The 15,846-nt window shown below is 42.5% G+C and overlaps 1 pseudogene; it reads left to right on the top strand.

Annotated features, from left to right (window-relative positions):
• The first annotated feature begins 11,472 nt into the window (after positions 1 to 11,472).
• On the top strand, positions 11,473 to 12,141 carry LOC124081174 (small ubiquitin-related modifier 2-like; annotated as a pseudogene).
• Positions 12,142 to 15,846: the final 3,705 nt, after the last annotated feature.

The raw sequence follows: 15,846 nt of genomic DNA, 5'->3' as shown, positions 1-15,846 counted from the left end.
TTTCAGTTTTCGGCAGACAACATCGTTGTTTGTATGTGGTGCTAAGGATCAAACCTGGGCCACACTCATGCCAGGTGAGCGCGCTACCGCTTGAGCCACATCCCCAGCCCAAGCTATCAGCTTTTGAGCTGATTTATTTATAGCTACCTGTCTAATATTTTAGGGATAACTATTTTCAGAGTCATTTTTTTCTCAGTGATAAACTTATTTTTAACTAGGAGTGCACTCTTATATGTGATGTCATGTGATGTAGCTGAAATAAGATCCTTGTGTATATTATATTTATTTCTTATAATTACATAGTTAGAATTGAAAAGAATAAGGATTTCTTGGTCATCACCAGAACATTGTGAGAAAATTGACCCAGGTTGCTGGCTTCTGTTCCTGCAGGAGCAAAATGTATCCTCATAACCTCCAAAAATAAAACATAAGCAAGCATATTTATCTCTTATAATTGCTACATCTGCAACTTCTCTTAATAATACAGCTATAAAGAAAAAATTAGGTTATTTAACTTTGAGAACAAGTGAGGCCTGATCAGGGCTGCAATGTAGGTGCCTGTTGAACCATATTTTGTGTGGAAAAAGAAATCTTTCTTAGTGGGAATGCATTAAAATTATGAAGATTTCCTTTTTTTTTTTTTTTTTTTTTTTTTTAACAGATGGGTACAGGTTTCTTAATTCCAGTTGCCAGTGTGAGACATAAAGTCTGGGTTAATAAATAGGAGGCGGGCCCAGAAGCCCCATTTGAGTGACAGAGGAAGAACCAATGGGAAACCTGAGTAAAATACGGGAGGTGGGACTTATCCACCATGTTGCGCCCCCCCCCCCCCCCGCCCCCATGTAGCTGGAGAACTCTTCAGGGTTTTCTATAGACCAGAGTTTTACCTGAAATTTTGGGATTTTTATCTCCTGCATTGTTTGATCTGACCCTAGCAGTCCTGGTTGTATTTCGCCAGGCCAGGTGGCTTGTGCCCGGAGCCTTGCATCTTTCATGTTGCTCCCGACTACCCCAAGTGATTGCCTTAGTAACCTGGGAAGCCAGGAGCCAATGGGCGTGGCCACTGTGACCAATGGCTGATGCTCTTGCTGAGGCCTGTGGCCACCTAAGGCAGGGTAGCAAATCAAGCATTACCGGAATTAGCCACTGCGCCTGGCGCCCACGCAAAAATCCTTGGTGCTGCGCTGTTTGGTGCTTGGTCATTTCTCCGCCTATGTTCGTCCCGCTGGGGCGGGAGCTTGTGGCTGGCAACTTGTGTCCATGTCCCCTGGGGTCGCAGGGATCGCGGAGGTCCAGGGTAGCCCCTGTTTCTGGGCTGAGGGGCTAGCGGCCCTACGCAGCAGTGGGGGGAGCTGGTGGGCCTGACTGCCGCCCTTCGCTGCCACTGCGGAGCCCGCACCTGGGAGAAGGTGCACCCAAGGGGCCCAGCCTAGGGAAGTCAAGCGCTCCCAGAGCTTCCCACGCACTCCCTGATCTGTCCACCTTTCCCCGCCCAGGGTATCTCTGTGACTGCATGGCTCCTAGGCCTTCCACCAGTTGTCCTGGGACCCTGTTGCTCAGAGTGGGGTCGCGACCAGCAACCTGTCCTTTTCCTGACAGCAACCCCACCAGAACCCTGAGCACCAAGTGGTTCCCAAGTAGGGTCCCGTGGGCAGTGCTGCCTCTGGGCATTAATCCCAAAACTTACCCCAGATGCCTGGATGCTCATCTGTTTCCGCTTGGAATCCCTCTGGGGCAGCCCCATTTGGATGCTCCCGAGGTTGCCCGGCCAGAGCCCGGGATTCCTGGGGGGCGGGGCGGTGGCCCCGCCTGTGTTCCTGCCAGCCTCCAGGGTTCAGCGCCTCAGTGCCTCCAGCTCCAGGAACCTGGAGCCTGGGCAAGTGGGCAGCACTCTCTCAGTCAAAAGACTGTCTCCCTGCATCCTCGCGGTGGGTCTAGTTACAGGCCCCTTGGGGAATAGTGGCTGAAGTCTTGCATTTGTACCAAAACAGCAGAAAAACAAAATCTGTCTTTAGAATTAGAAAAATCCCCTGTATCAAGTCTAACCATAAAAAAATCTTTCCCTTTTTTCTCTCACTCTCCAAGCGCAGATTTCTAGCATATAACCCCAAAAATCTTTACCTACTATTTCAAAATATAAAAATTCACGAAAAAAAAATCCACGAAAGTGCTTTTCCTATGGGAGAGGACTGAACTTAGCAATGTCCCATTAATCACCTTAATAATTCCTTACATTTATTTATGGTCTCTAGGATTGCAAAATAAGAATTATTTTTATCTTTCTAAAGATGAAAAATTTCCAGATATTAGAAGTTTAAGGTCACTGACTTTCTTCTAATTCTCCCCCTTTTACAAATCAACCCACATATTCTTAAAATCTATGCGTGCTTTCACTACTGGAGAGAAAATAAACAAACCCACCAATTCTCAGAATTCACGTTGGAGCCCTGCGGGACTGGCCACCATTTGTTGGGACACGGGACTAAACCGACTAAAGCAGTCATGGTCACTCCAAGTGAATTTGGGGACTAAATAAAGACACAGACACAGAAAGTACCTTTTCTTTGGGTTTAGTGACCACTTCTCAGCCACAGCTCCCACAAGGGAGGCATGGCAGACAACAAAGAGAGGGAGCACACCTTGAACTTGGGTGTATTGGGGAGAAACCATTCAAATGAGGCAAGGGGTCAGGTTTCAGGGGGTTAAGTCTAGCTTCCTCATGTCTTGCTGTCAGCAGATTGACTCAAAGCCCCAGAGCAAGCAAAAGGGACCTATATGTGCACAGCCCAGACAGAGCAGAATTGTCAGTCCAGTCCACTTTGTGTGCTCAAAATGCTCACAGCTCACACACACAGCCCATGGCTGGCTCTCCAGTCTGGGATAAAATGAATTAAAAAGATGGTAGTGGACTTTAAAGTGGGAATGGTAATGAGGACTTTTAATTTATGAAGAAGATCTCAAACCAATAGGAGAACTTGGTATAACTATTTAAAAATGGGATAGTGAAAGGGATTCAAATATGCAAAAAAGGGGGGCGGTCTCTGCAATGGATATGTAGGGGTTCCTGAGACTCCCACAATTGGGATATTTGATTTAAAAGTATATTCATGGCATTTAGTCAAAAGCAAAAGAGCTGCCCCATTGTCGACCACAAATGAAACCTCATGGCTGTCCACAATCCCTGTAACCCAGGACTCCTCAGATGTGCCACCTGTGATGGCAGAGGCAATGGAGCCCAGGCCCCTTGTTCCAACAACTTGGTGAATGGGACTTGGGAATTGGGTGTCTGTACCCAGGGGAGGGGTGTCATTCCCTGGGGACATTCCACATTTAAGTATCCCCATTTTCCACAGTTGGGACAGGGCTTGGAGAGGGGCCTCGGGTTAGGGCAGGCTTTTGCCCAGTGTCCACCTTGCCCACATTGGAAGCAGGGCCTTGGAAATATATCGGAGGGTCTCATGAGGGCCATGAGCCATGAGGATATTAGAGGGTCAGGTGGGGTCATGAGCCATAGGGGCTTTCCTTGGGCTCTGGATGGAGGAGGCTGGGAGCTGATAGTTAGATTTAAAAGGTTTCTGTGTTGTGGCCTCATCCTCCTGCTTGCTAAAAAAATTGAAAGCTGTATCTAAAAGTAACTACTGAGGAGACTCAGGACCCTTCTCTGTCTCAGTTTCTTGCAGATGTCAGGTGCAGACCCATTGATAAAATGTAGAAAGAGACTGCCACCAGGACTGTTGACATCCGAATTTGTATACTTGGTGACATCCTCAGAAGTTGGGCCAAAAATAGGATGGGATTTTCATCAGGTCCCGGGTAACTTCCTTTATTTTTTCCCAATTTACTTGGGTGTGAGAATTTTTGTCATTCCTTCATCAAACAAATGATCATGTATTGTAATCTTATAACCCTTATAAATTCTATTTCAATTATCATTCTATTTTAACAACTGTCCATATATATAAGCTATTGGCTGTTGAGCCAGTGTGTTCATGGCTGTCTCTGTAGTACATAGGGGGTGACTATTTATAGGGTTATTTCTCTTATGACAAACAGGTTAAATCTTGTTTAATAGTTGAACAGTCTTAAATTCTAAGGACCAGTATGATTGGCTGGTTTAGGTTTCTACTGTAGCCAGTATGCTTAAATCCAGTTACGTGGATGGGTGTAACATGAGTATCATTAATAAATATTGGGATGAATTTTCTAGTTCACATTGCCAGGTACATTAAAGGTGGACTTGGGGAATGGGTCCACAGAAGTCTCTTCATAGATTTTACTTACCTGGCAGCTCATGAAGCCTGAATGGCTGTAAACTCTGTAGTTGGAGGTTTATCTTCTTGTGACAGGTTTTTCATTTTCCGGATGACAGGTTTAGATTTTATCCTTTGAAATATGATTTAACTTACTATACCATGTTGTTCAGCAGCAATATGACTTTTAGTATCACAATTTGAGGAAATTTTAAAATATTTTTGTGAGATTAGCATGTGCATGTAGGGTTATGTTTTCCCCCTTTTATTAATATTGAAGAAAAGTTTGATATAAGTCAGAGTATCATTAGCCTTAAGCTGTACATCATAGTTTAATATAGTTCAAGTATTTTAATAATAAGAAGAGATTTATTGTATGTTTTAATTTTATTTATTACCTCTAGTTGGCCAGGAAAGTTACTCATTAGGCATGTTAACTCCAATATTATTGAGCTGGAAAGGGACTATAGTAAATGATAGTTTAATTTTTGTTGGAAGTTAGTTTTCTAACTTGTTTGTTTTATAGGTAATAGTCTTATATTTTAAATGTAACTTAAGTTATGTATTAGAATGGATATTTGTTTAAGGCATAAACAAACAATAGCTGTATGTTTGTAGTAAAAATACAAAATTAACAAAAGTAAAAAAAGCAATTATTAATAGCTATGAATTAAGGAATATAATTTTATAGAATTGATCTCTCTATATTTATAGTATTTTTCTTTTAGTGACTATGGTAAGTTACACATAAAAACTTATGTTTTGAAACTAACTTTGTATGAACTAGGATGATTAACTTAATTTGGAATGAGGTAAGAGAGTTTTAACTTAGGAAAAGTGGCTTTTGTAAAGGACATGAAAGATAAATAGATACCTTTTTAGAGTAGTAAATATATATGTTTAATGAGCATAGGAAAGTTATTTTGTCTCTTGCCATAAGCAAAAAAAATGAAATAGAAGAATGAATGGCCATTTATTTACTAATTTATGAAAAATTATTTATTATTATTATTAAACCTAATGTTGACCTAAGCATGGGGAATCAGTACCTTAAACATTGATGGCTAAAAGTAAGTCAATAGTGTTGTTTAGGACACTGATCTAATGAATTATTTAGGAGAATTTAGAATTTTATATGGTCTCAACTTAGCAATGACATCTCAAGGGACTTATGTCAAAATAATCTTATGTATAAAGATACAGTTGTATGAATATCTTTTCCCCCCTTTTTATGAATATCTTTAATAATTTTATTTAAGGTAGTAAGATCAACTTAAATAATTATGTAAAACTTATAATGATTTTATAAATTTTAAAAATATAAACATGTGTTGTAGGGCATTACCTTATTTTTTATTATGTTTGAGAAAGAGCTTACTGTGTTAAGCTCCTTATTGAGATAAGCTATTGGCTGTTGAGCCAGTTTGTTCATGAAATATACTGTCTCTCTAGTATACTGGGGGTGACTATTTCTAGGGTTATTTCTCTCATGACAAACAGGTTAAATCTTATTTAGTAGGTGAACTGAGGACAGGAGCTCCAAGTAAGGCCCTGTTTTAATGTCTTAGAGGCTCTCAAATCCTGCTCACAACTCAGAGGGGGAGTAAAATTTCTACCCAGTATGTTTACTCCTCCTGGGGCCAAGACTGGCATTTCAGTCTTTTTTTTTTTTTTCTTTCTATGTTCTTTCTTTCTTTTTATTTGATCTCTATTTAAGCTGCAGGGTATCATCTAAGGATTGATCAGGGCCACATGTCAATTTTTGTAATTTCCTCTGAATGTCTGGGGCCAAGTGAATGATAAATTTATCCTTTAAAAATGAATGGCCATCTGTAGATTTAGGATTTAGGGTGCTATGTATTGTCTCATTGAGTCTTTCCATAAAACAGCAGGAATTCCCTGAAGGCCTACTATAATTATTTTCCAGGCACTGTTCATCATTTGGATCCCAGTTTGTTTTGGGAATTTGCTTGTGCTCTAGATGAATAATTAGACTTGTTTGTGCTGTTGGGGCATGGGCAAGTGCAATGTTTTTTTTGTTCCTTTTACAAGTAGTCATTTCCCTATTGGTATGGGGTTAGTCTAGGTGGAAGTTTTTGGATTTTTGGTGTCTTGATTTTCGTAAAATGATATAAATGTACTATTCCTGGCCTATCATGACTGTTATATGTAAATTAGTACATATATGCTACAAAAAGTTATTCTGGCTGTGTAATAAAGTAGATGTTGTTCTCTAAAGTTGTCTCAGGAGTGGATCCTTTGTGTCCTTAAGCTCCCCTCAGATGATGTTGTAGGGCTAAGATTCCCAATAAACATGATTTTATTGTTATATAAAGTATGTATATTTATGTGTACAGGAAACAGTTTAAAAGGTCATATATTAAATGTCAACAGTAGTTAACTATGGACAGTAGAATCCTATGGAGTTTATATGTATGTCTCCTATTAATTTCTGTAAACATGGGTCTTTTGGATAAAGATAGGTAAGGTGTTTTAATCTTGAAATTAATTTTAGTTTCTCATTAGAATGTCAGCCTATAAACTTTGGTATGTAATTTGGTGGGGGGAGTAACATAAATAAGTTGATCCCTAGGATTATAGCTGTCTCAAGGAACCCACAAGCTAGGACATGAAAGAATAGTCCCCCTAGGACAATAACCTCTACCCCAGAGAGTAAGGCAACTTAGAGGCTTACTAGGAATAACTGGACACTGCAGGCTTTGGATTCCAGAGTATGAGGAATTAGCTAAGTCTCTTTACATCCTCCTTAAAGAAACTTTACACCAAGGAACAACTGCCATATGGGAGCCAGAACATATTAAAGCCATTAAGGCATTAAGGGGGACTTATTTTAAGTCCTTGCTCTCACATTACCTACTGAACAAAAATTTAACCTGTTGTCACTGAGAGAGGATGAATAACCCTGGGAGTGGTCACAGGAAAGAGTGGACCTGCTCAACAGCCAGTAGCTTATCTCAGTAAGGAGATTGACATATTGTTTGCAAGTGGTTGCAGCAGTTGCCCTGCTAGTCCCTCAGGCAACCAAAAGCACCCTGGGAAAAGACCTCATTGTCTACACCTCCAATTGTCACCAGCCGGCCATGGACTGTGTGTGGGCTGTTGCACTGTAGCCTCCTGAGGGGATAGGTCTGGCATTTCAAACTCCCTGTTGAAAGAAAGAAAAGTGACCCCCAACACTTGGAGCGACCAAGAGATCTTTATTGCAGCAGTGTGTGTGTGTGTGTGTGTGTGTGTGTGTGTGAGAGAGAGAGAGAGAGAGGGGGGGGAGGGAGAGAGAGAAGCGAGAGAAGAGAACAAAAGCAAAAGCAAGAGAGATCAAGACATAGGGACCCAGCAGGAGGGAGTTTTTATAGCCAAAATCTAATTGGATCTCTGGTTCTGCAAGCTGCCTTGTTGTGGTACAGTGACTGGATCATAAGTAGTGTCATCTTCTGCCTTCAGGCAAACGGGGCAGGTACTAGATGTGGGTTTCCTTGCACCAGACGGGTGGGGTCAAGTGTTCAGCCTTGAGTGGGGTTGAGTGTTCAGACCTGATGCAAACAGGTGGTAAAGGACCAGACAGAGGGGGTTTGAGTGCCTGGATTATCCTGCTGCTAATGTTTGTTCAGCCTGCCCTGCAAACAACTTAGTTCACCCTGCTCTGCACCTAATACCTGTAGCACCCCCTCAAGGACTGATTACCTGATGCAGATGAACCTCCCTCCCAAGCTCTGCCTAAGATCCCACACAGCACCTGAGATGGGTGTGACATGCCAAGATGACAATCAATCTGCTCACCAGAAGACTCCACCCTTGAAACTTTATCCCTGCTTTTGAAGTCCCTGTTATATATAAACCAAAATAGGGATCATTCTCTCACTCTTTTTCCTGGAAGCAGGACCCTTAAGGTCGCAGACTCATCCCACCCTGGATTCCAAAACTATTTCTGTTTCAGGTGACTTTTCAGTTGTATTTTGCAGTCAGCTCACTACACGTAAGGGAGGGAACACTGCATATCTTGCCTGCGCGGGTTGCTGGCGAGATTTGGTGCCTGGGACAGGGACTTTCTCATTGCATAGATTCAAGGTGAATGGTGAGATCTAACAGGTGAGGTCCGGCCTTCTCTCATAGGTAAATCGTGCTTATTGTATAGATATCATGTTTTTTAAAAAAAAATTGTGGATTTCCTGTATAATGGATTGAAGAATTATTGAATGGAAATGTTTTAGAAGAGAATTTTGTGGATATATTGTATTGTGGATCGTAGTGTTATGGATAGAAATATTTTGAACAGGATTAGCATGGAAATTGAGTGCACCATGGATTAGTTTTTGAGAGTAAGAGGCGAGGGGAAAGATTTCTTTTACTGTGAGACATTAAGCACGAGGAATTCTCCATTTAGGAGAAACAATTTTACAAAAAAGCAAGCAAACAAAATTAAAAGACTACTGTTTTCGGGAATATGCAGGCAATTTGAACTGGGCTGGCGGAACCTGGTGACCCTCTGCTGCATCCCTGTGGACTGCTGGGATCAATAACCTAACCTAGAGCTGTAACCTGGTGGAGCTTTATTTATGCAGATTCTAAGACAGGAGCAGGGCTCTAACCTGCTGATTCCTACCAGGTCCACCCAAGAACAGATCCGCCACCAGCAATGTTTTTGCCCCTTAGACACCTAGCTTGGGTGCAGCGGCCCTGGGAACTGCTAGATCCAGTTACCTTTGAGTTGGAGAATATTTGTTCTGTGCACCCTTTAGAGGGTGCTTGGGCGCCTGCCCGCGAGCGGGAGGGACACAGGCAGGGCTGCTGTTCCCGCCCTAGGCTCTGGGGCGATAAGGAAACGCCCGCCGCGGGAACCCCGGCGCAATGCTGCCATTGAGGGGTTGGAGCGGTGAGATGCAAGCGGGTTGGGCACAATGTGGGCGACTGGGGAAGCTCTGGGAGTGGGCGGCGGCTGGCGGAGCACTTGCCCCAGCCTTAGGAACCAGGCACCTAGCACAGCGACGCAGCAGGGGACGTGGTGGCTCGCTAACAGGCGTCCACAGAAGGCTGCCAAGGCTCCGGGGAAGCTGCGGCTCTCCGCCCTGCGGAGTCCAACTTCAGATGGACGGCATGGAGGGCACTCAGGACACCACTACAGGAGGAGTGGGAACCCCGGGACTGCACTCCCACCTCCCGCACTTTCATGGATTTCTGTTTGGTCCTTCCCGCTGTCACTCAGGCGGGGCTTGGCCTCTCAGTCTTTGCTAACCCGCATCTCACCATCTCTCCCTTACTGGTGACTGAGTTACACTCCCCAGCTGGGTGCTGAGGCGCTCAGTCACAGAAATGGGTGTGTCTTGCTACAGTCCCATGGGTGAAGCTATGCTCACCTGTTCCTTTGTAATATAACCCCTTGCCCTGTTTAGGATAGAATCTTCCATGGAAGTGCCTTGTGTGTGTCCCCTCCTCTTACTGTGCCCTTGGGTGTGGCCTACCCAGGTGTCAGTCAACCTGCTGACAGTGGACATCATGAAGATAGACTCAGCCCCTGAAACCTGACCCCTTGCCTCATTTGAATAGCTTCTCCTCAATAAAAGGGGTCAGCGCATGCTCTCTCTCTCTTTCTGCAGACCCTTAAGGTCAGAAGAGCCTTCACAGCAACCCCAAAGAAAAAGGTATTTGTGTCTTTTGTGTGGTTATTTCGTGCAGCCCAGTTAGCCCAGTTTAACTAGAGTGACCCCTGAGCCTTTTACTCCCAGAACAGAAACCCGGCAATTGGCGTCCAACCTGGGGCGAAAGGTCTTTAAGTACAAAAGCAACAAATGCTGGCTCCTAAGGGGACTCCAATTTAAATATTAAAGAAAGTTAGTGAAGTTGAAAGTTCTCTCCAGAAGTTAAGCATGCTTAGGATTGCAGAGTATTGTGGGCAAAATTGTAGAAAGTAAGTGAATTAGACAAAAGGAAAATCTGTGATGTTAAAATTTTTAATATTGGGTATAATTGTAGAGACTCTAAATAAATATAGTTATTAAGATGATTGATGGGCTATGTTGTTGAGTTGAGTCCTCTCCATGGAAAGTGCGCTTTTGTGGATTTTTTATACTTGTTTTTATAAATCTTTATACAAGATTTTTTGGGGGCTAGGATTATTGCTTAGCGGTAGAGTGCTTGCCTAGCATGGGCGGAACCTGAGTTTGATCCTCAGGATCACATAAAAAAAAAAAAAAAGCTAAAAAAAAAAAAGAGAGAGAGATTTTTTGGCCTTTATGTTCTAGAAGTTTGCGCTAGGAGAGTGAGGCCCTAAGTAAGCAACTTAGTGAGACCCTGTCTCTAAATAAAATACAAAAAGGGCTGTGGCTATGGCTGTGGCTTAGTGGTTAACACCCCTCATTCTATCCCTGCTACCTACCCCATATATATTCACAATGAATAATAAAACAATTAAAATATTTCCTATAAACTGCATAAATTGTCTCCCCCATGCAAGCCTGAATCCTCTGGTATTAGCCACACACTCAAGATAAAAAGTTTTATGGAATTATTTATTATCCTCCCAGGGAGGATACATTTCAAGCATGTATTGGGAATGTATTCTCCACTGGAAAGTCTTTTACACTCACAATGAGTACTGTCATGTTCTTCTTGAGAAAAGTTGTACCAGTTTGCACTGTTACTATAGTAACAGTTTCAACTTCCCTTGCCAATGCTGGGTTTTAACAATTACAAGTTTTTACAAAACATTGCCCTAGATGAAATGATGCATCAATTTGCACAGCAATTTATTCTAGGAAATGGTTTAGAGGCTCATACATGTATGGTTATTGCAACATTCTCTTTTTGTTAAAGTAACTAACCAGAGACCATCTTTATCTTCATCAACAGGAAGCTGGCTGCATATAAATCTGACAGTCATTCCATAGCTTGCCAAGCAGAGCTAACAAGAAAAGTACCTGTACGATGCTCTAGTCTGGGAGAAACTTCAAGAAGATTTTAAGACATACACTGGGAGCAGCAGAACGTAAAAGGGATCATATTTGCTTTGAAGATAAGCATTAATACATGGACACAGCTCTCCTTTTCCTAGCAAGAACAGAGTTCCCAAAACCTATCCCTAGTTTGCCTGTCTGCTTGAAGAAAAAAAAAAGAAATACATTTGAAAAGCCACAGGTATTAGTCATCAACTCTGGTGATTCTGCAGTGAAATAATCAAACCACCTTATGTCACATTAGAACAAAAACAGGGTACCAGCATGCAGGGTGGGGCGAGGGAGCTCATGAGGATGCCCTCTCCTTCATCCACCACTGTGGCTTCCTTCTGTTGCTTCCAGAGCTTCTGGTGTGCTCCTTAATAGGGGACCTGGTACCTCTTTTGTGAAGCAGCAGGTGAGACTCTGGCGCTCGCCATGGCTGATGAAAGGTCCAAGGAAGGAGTTAAGACTGAGAACAACCATCATACTAACTTGAAGGTGGCAGGGCAGGATGGTTCTGTGGTGCAGTTTAAGATTAAGAGCCTCTTAATCTTAAACTAATGAAAAGCCTATGGTGAATGACAGGGTGTGTCAATGAGGCAGATGGGATTCTGATTTGATGGGCAGCCAATTAATGTAACAGACACACCTGCACATGGAAATGGAGGATGAAGGTGCAGTTGATGTGTTCCAGCAGCAGACAGGAGGTGTCTACTAAAAAGGGAACCTGCCGCTTTAATCCAGAGTTCTCTCTGTTCTTACAGACCAAGAACATATTCTCAATTTGAAAAGTGCAATTTGGTTCCACCTCATCCTGACTACCACAGTACATTATTCTTTTATTTTCCACTTTCCCGTTTCTTTATTGTACATAAAGTAACTGGTGTATGTGCACAAGAATATTGCATTTAAATAAACTAAATGGCCAATGATATGTTTTGATTGACATCCAATGGAGATGGATGGGGAAAATACTGGTTCTGTGAAAATATGCCCTTTATCTGTTAGTGGCATGCTCATTCAGACCTTATCTTTATATTCCAGTAAGTTATTTTGCTCTCAATGTTTTAACAAACAACAACAACAACAAAAGAAGCACCCTGGGTAGCATAAAAATCCTTGCATACCTTGTTCGATTGGAGACTTTTAATGTTTTTCAGTTATCATTGTAAAACCAAGAGCAATTGTATAACTTTTTTTGTATGTAGCTGCTACATGTAGGGCAATCTGTCTTTAAGTAGGGGTAAATTACTCTTTAAAAAAAATCCTATCCGGGTTGGTGGCACAAGCCTGTATGTAATCCCAGCAGCAATGGAGGCTGAGGCAGGAGGATCTTGAGTTCAAAGCCAGCCTCAGCAATGGCAAGATGCCAAATAACTCCTGAGACCCTCTCTCTAAATAAAATAAAAAATAGGGCTGGGGATGTGGCTCAGTGGTAGAGTACCCCTGAGTTGAATCCCCACTATTCCCATTCCCCCTACCACCAGAAAAAAAAAATTCCTAGTTTTCCCTTCAACTCAAGTGTCTTGTTTAAATATAAAACCACAGTCCCACCCCAGAGTCTTGAAGGAGTCGCTGACTTTGGTAGCAAACAGCACGGAGTGCTTGGGACATGACTAAGAAGGGCCCACTTCTCCAGCCCCAGACCCTCTTGATCAGGTTCCAGGCTCCTGTCAGATGCCTGCTCCTCATCCACATCCCCACCAAGTACAGCAACAGTTGCCTGACAGGATGCTAACACTAGGCATGAAACTCAAAACTGCTGTGCTTTTTTAAATACATGTTTAAGAAGAAGAAAAAAAGCAGCAAAACTCAATTATGAAAAAAAAGACTTGCAAAACTTGGATTTCACCTACAGAATAGCACCCACAAAAACCCGTGAAAAGTCAAGAGAATGGTACCTTTAAGAGTACAAATGAGCTGGGCATGGTTACTCACACCTGTAATCCCAGAAGCTAAGAAAGCTGAGACAGGAGGATCATGAGTTCAAAGCCAGCCTCAGTAATGGAGAGGCACTAAGCAACTCAGTGAGACCCTGTCTGTAAATAAAATACAAAATAGGGTTGGGGGTTTGGCCTAACATAACTGGTGTATAACACTACATGTTATAATCAGAAAGATGCATATTTTGACCAAGAGTGGAGACCAAAACAATTTTAAGAAAGAATTCCTGCAAAATAAGAGAAGAGAAAGGTAGAGTTCAAATAATACTAGGTAAGAATGTTCTACAGCCTGAAATCATACAGAAGGCAAGCACATTCCTTTGAGATAAGGATTACTAATATAAAGAAATATGAATATTCGGAGCAAAACAAAAATAGATAGCATCCTTTGAAAGGAGCAATTTTTTAATATTGTGGAAGAAAAAAAGAGAAAATGTATTATGCATAAAAATTAGAGAAAGGAAAATAAAACTAATTATCTGCTTATGTCAAGGTCAAATTCAATATTTGGAACATGCTTAACAAAGCAAAATAATCTCTTGTGAAATGCATGTTGGTGGCTTTTCATTTTATGTTCACAAATATATTTTTAGATAAATAAATATTAATTCATTCTATTTTTAATTATCATCCAGTAGTGCAGGTGTCAGAGGCTTCAATGCTGTTCACCATTGTTGCTGGTGTTTGTGTTTCCTGTTAGTTTGTTGGGGAGGAGGAACCTTAGACAAAAGATCTGAAATACACCACAGTGTATCTCCACATCTGTACAGCCACAGGATGGGGACCTTAATTAGAAGAAGATGTTTGTATAAATATACCAAATCACACTCTACTGTCGTGCATAACTAAAAAGAACAAATAAAGTAAATAAATAAATAAGGGAAAGATTTGTGAAATAAGTTTGTTTCTTGTAGGAACATTTTCTGTTCACTGTTGCTAGGTCACATGGGGTCTGCCAGCCAGAGCTGAACAGTGGGTTATGCTGTTTCTAGGCAGAAAAATGCTCACATGGCAGTGAACATCAAGGCATCCCATGAGGTGGTTCCAGCAATAAGTATTTCCTTGCTTACTTGTATTCTTTTTTTTTTTTTTTTTTGGTACTGGAGATTGAACTGAAGGGCACTGATCACTGAGCCACATTCCTAGCCCTACTTTGTATTTTACTTAGAGACAGGTCTTTCTGAGTTGCTTAGTGCCTCTCCACTGCTGAGGCTTTGAACTCATGATCCTCCTATCTCAGCCTCCATAGCTGCTGGGATTACAGGCAAGCACCACCACACCCAGCTCATTTGTACTCTTAAAGGTATAATGCTCTTGACTTTTTACAAGACTTCCTGGGTGCTATTCGGGATGTGAAATCCAAAATTGATGAATTCTTTTCAAAGACAAAATCTTACTATAATTTGGACTGGAGTTGTAGCTCAGAGGAACGTGCTCGCCCAGCACAGGCGAGGCCCTGAGTTTGATCCTCAGCACCACATATAAATGAATAAATAAATTAAAGATATTAAAACAACTTACTATGATTCACATAATCTAAGACCAATCTTAAAAAATTTATATCTATTTACAATTTATGCATTAAAATACTGTTAGTCAGGGGGATCCAAGATGGTGGGCTAGAGGGAGGCTGCATTCTGTGTTGCTCTTGAGACACTAATAGTGAGAATACTATTTCTCTGTGAGTTATTGGACGACCCTGACAGCTGCTCCCATGAAGGAATCCTGACTGCTGTGCCCAAGAAAGTCTCCACGCCTCAGCACCTGCAGGACCCCTGGATGTCCACCCAAGCAGGAATCTTGGCCTCCATTCCCATGCAGGATACCCAGAAGCTGCCCACACACAGTACCTCAAGCTGCCACTCCCATGTGGACCCCCATCTGCCACTGTGGGGTTCCCTTGCTCACCTCCATCACGGGACACTGTAACCACTGCTATAGTTCCCTACATATGGTAGCTGGCACCTGAGGATACAGTACAGAGTCTGAAGACAGCCACCAGCCACAACACTGCAGGCCATAAAGTGGCATCTCTGAACACAACGCCCAGTGTTACCACCTGCCCAACCTGACACCCCATCTCTGAAAGCAGTTGCCTCCATCTTGGGACACCTTTGTCACCATCTTTACTTGGGGCAACTCCCAGCTTGGGATACCAGCTGGGGCTTAGAAGCAACACAAAGGTACCTGTTCTTCCTAACACCCCTCTCCCCTGTAGCCACTAATCTCTCACAGTGCTTGTGGCTGGTCCATAGCTCACAAAGCCTGGCCCTGAACTGACCAATAGAAACCAGCTCTCTGCAACAGGTGTGCAGCCCCCAGAGTGCAGCTCACAAGACCTCCAGAGAGAGAGGTTACTGATCGGGAAGTAGAAAGGGAGAGGTTTAGAGACTAAATTAGAGACCAGGAATTGTGAGGTCTACAGGCAATATAAGGAGATAGGACCAGACGCCCACATAACCCAAGTGGGCTCCAAAGGAGAGCCTTGGGGTGCAGACTCCCAACAGGGATCAGCAAGTGCTATATCCCACCTCCAGATCTCTGCTCTCAAGACCAACCTTCTCACCCTAATAACCTTCAGCATCCTGAGGGTGGAGATAGCAGCAAACAACAGACAACCCCAGCTATTGGATGAGAAGGGAAGCAGAAAAATGTACTGAACTCAAACAAAAACAATCCTGGTATTTTCCTTTGAGATTTTTT

This window comes from Marmota monax, unplaced genomic scaffold, assembly GCF_021218885.2.
Source record: "Marmota monax isolate L192 unplaced genomic scaffold, Marmota_monax_Labrador192_F-V1.1 WCK01_AAM20220418_F8-fsc00114, whole genome shotgun sequence".
NCBI lineage: Eukaryota > Metazoa > Chordata > Mammalia > Rodentia > Sciuridae > Marmota > Marmota monax.
The sequence above is the reverse complement of the archived record's forward strand: the minus strand, read 5'-3'. Positions and strand labels throughout refer to the sequence as shown.